The 3,074-nt window shown below is 35.9% G+C and overlaps 1 long non-coding RNA gene across 1 annotated transcript; it reads right to left on the bottom strand.

Annotated features, from left to right (window-relative positions):
* Window positions 1–725: 725 nt before the first annotated feature.
* Window positions 726–2,837, bottom strand: LOC132063050 (uncharacterized). Its single transcript, XR_009416321.1, has 4 exons — window positions 2,642–2,837; window positions 2,239–2,498; window positions 1,838–1,953; window positions 726–960 (listed from the first exon to the last, which is right to left on the bottom strand). It is a non-coding gene; the product is annotated as an uncharacterized LOC132063050 (long non-coding RNA).
* Window positions 2,838–3,074: the final 237 nt, after the last annotated feature.

Below are 3,074 nucleotides of genomic sequence, written 5' to 3'. Positions count from 1 at the left end.
TTCATGCCCCGCGGTACGGACACACGCTTTTCTTCGAGATCCGCCCCTAGGATATCTACCCGGCTATTTCGAGTGCTCCTTTATTCGGAGCATAGTTTCGTGATATAACGTTTTGATATGTACATATGTTATCGTTCGGGGGTACGACGGGGCCAATCCCGTCATATGATGTCGTTGTCACTCTTAAGGTACGTGGTCACAAGTGTGGGTCTATGTGTGATTGTTGTTTTGTTATATGGTTATGACTTGTGTACGGGGCGTACCCGTTTGTAGTGGCGACCTTGTCGGCTTGCGTAGCTATATATGTTTATCATGGCAAGTGTGTATGAAGGTAGCCTTCTCGGCTTATGTTTTGTTGGGACGTTCCCTATATATATATATGACGACCTTGCCGGCTTTGGTGCGATATTAACTGTTAAAGGTTATAACTCTTCAGGAGATAGGTAGCTTCGACTTGCATATGTTTTGCCCTTATACTTATATCAGCTCGTTCATGCTAGTAGTGTATGACTGTAGGTATCAGGTGTATACGAGTGTCCAGCTCGGGCACTAGTCACGGCCTACGTGGTTGGGTCGTGACAGTTAATCATCTCACCAAATCAAAAAACAAATTTAATTTTTTTATTTTTGCACACATACATACAAACACACACTCATACAATACAATAAATACATGCATATGTACGTAGATAACAAATAAAGTACTATATCTATTTGCGCGAGAACATAATTATGCTTAACAAACTGAAAACAACCGAATTTATTAACACACACATACATATACAAAGGCGTGTATATATCTATATAGATACTGTTTTACATTCAAGGACTTCCCCAAGCGGATACAATTTCATTAGCTGATACAATGTACCAGGGAAAGTACCAAGGAATAAACCATATCTTAGAGCTTCTTTTACTGTAAGAACTGCATCTTCGCTGCTTGAGACCATTTGCGCTTTTCTAAGACATGAAAAAACAAAATCAAATGAGCTAAGCATAGATGTGAAATTCAGATCTGAAGGCTTTAAGGATTCAAAAACAACATTACTTCACAGAGGACAACAATTTTTTGCGTCGTAGCCGAGAGAGAACTACAAAGATAGCTGAGGCCACCTTTGAGGCCAGCGCCTATGGTGAAGCCTTTAACAGAGGCACTATAGATTCTTTCCTTTTCATGTCCATAGAAAGGAAAGAAGATAAGCTTATTTCTACTGTCCACATCCTAACAGATTGAAAAAATATATTAACACAAAAAAAGCTCTCTTCTCATTAAAAAATCAGTGGTGAACTGTAAATTCTTATTAACATAACGGGTAATGTAAATATGGTAGGCCATCCTTTAATAGAGCTATATAATCCAACCTGCATAACAATTGATAACTTTGTCACAAATTTTAAGAAGGTAAGCTACGGATGTCCTCGATAACAGAAAAGCTTTCAATTCTAATCATGTGTAATATAGTCAATTGTGCAATACAAAAGATGGATTCGCTTGGAAGATGAACTTTACATTTTGTTCAACATGTTGTATTGATTTGGACATTTTTCTTTGGATATAGGTTATGAATACATACTGTTGCCGTCAATTGTGTGGTTTTACAAATGAAGCAAATTACAACGGCAAGTGCAAGTCCAAATTATCCATTTTCTTCTGCTTAATGGCCCAGGAACTGCCTGACCTGATCAATGTACAAAAGTGTTGTACGTTACTCATCCTACAAAATAAATTAAATCGAGAATAAGGTGTTTGATCATGATCATCTGGTCCACGCGACGTCTGTACAAAACAAAACTCCATTCACTATTGCTTAAAATAATAAATATATAGAGCTAATACCAGTAGTATGAAGTTTCGATGATTCTGAAAATGGCCAAGAAGAAGCATTTTCCGCACTGGTGGACAATTCAAAACTAAAAATGGCTCATCTAGCGAAGGTCCGGCAAAAAATTGAACTGCAAAAATCAAATGTTTACATTCTTTCAACAAATTAAAAAGTCCAGAAGATTCATAGCAAAAAAGAAATACCCCAGTAAATGGTCAAGAAAAATCGGAGTGAAGCTGAGTCTCATCCCAATAATTAACCGTTTAGTGCACAAAATTCGGACTTTATTTTAATTATCAGGTAGATCAAAATATATTTTTAAAACGTTTATGATATTAGATCAGGAACAAAAGTTCCACATATATTGTAAGAAAAATTCAAGTTTCTGTATTGATGAAAGCACCAAAGAACTTACCTTTACTCGAACCCGATCCATGTTAACAACTCTGAGGAAAAGACTGGCTAACAATCCCGTAAAACATAATTTGCCCTCAATCTGCTGTTTTAACCAATTTTCGCAGAGAAAATCCATTGCCAGCAGAAATCTTAGTTTGAATATATACGTTTACTGGATATGTATACTTAATACATTAATTAAGATGGTGTAAATTCTTATCGTCATGGCAACACCAGCGGAATGTAGACATCAGATGTTTTTGCGATTGTCTTCAACCTCTGGATTATCAACAAAATAAACATACAAAATAAAGCAAGCATTCAATTAGAGCTGATATGGCTTCATAACAAAATAATCTAATTGAGACAAGCTTCAGGAAAGAATTTTAGAGAAAAATTGCAGGACATCATCAGATAATAACCTGAATACCATCAAGATGTTTCCCAAGACAAAGAACCTATATCTCTGCTCAATTGTTATCCAAAGGCAATTACTGGAAGAGCCGATGCAAAAAAATATGTAGGTAGTTGGAGCCAATATCCTGATTTATGTTCAAAAAAAGCATCAGTTAGATTATTAAAAAGAAACATGTTCAATTGTCATCTTGAGGACAGTGTTTGAAAGTGTTAAAGATTACACAAAGAGGTGTGTGATGATATGTTTAGCGATTCTTCTTTCAACTGGATTCATTTGCTTAATTTATTTCTCACCAATAGCAGCTGGACTCTTGCGCTTCTCCAGCACACACTATACTAGGAAAGTTTTAGTCAATTGCATAAGATTATTTCTTTTCTTATCCGATGTAATTTAAATATTGTGGTCACTTTGCTATTTAATGTGACAGGGTGAATAGA

Source organism: Lycium ferocissimum, chromosome 7 (assembly GCF_029784015.1).
Source record: "Lycium ferocissimum isolate CSIRO_LF1 chromosome 7, AGI_CSIRO_Lferr_CH_V1, whole genome shotgun sequence".
Lineage (NCBI taxonomy): Eukaryota > Viridiplantae > Streptophyta > Magnoliopsida > Solanales > Solanaceae > Lycium > Lycium ferocissimum.
Note: the sequence above shows the minus strand (reverse complement) of the source record. Positions and strands in the feature narration are given on the sequence as shown.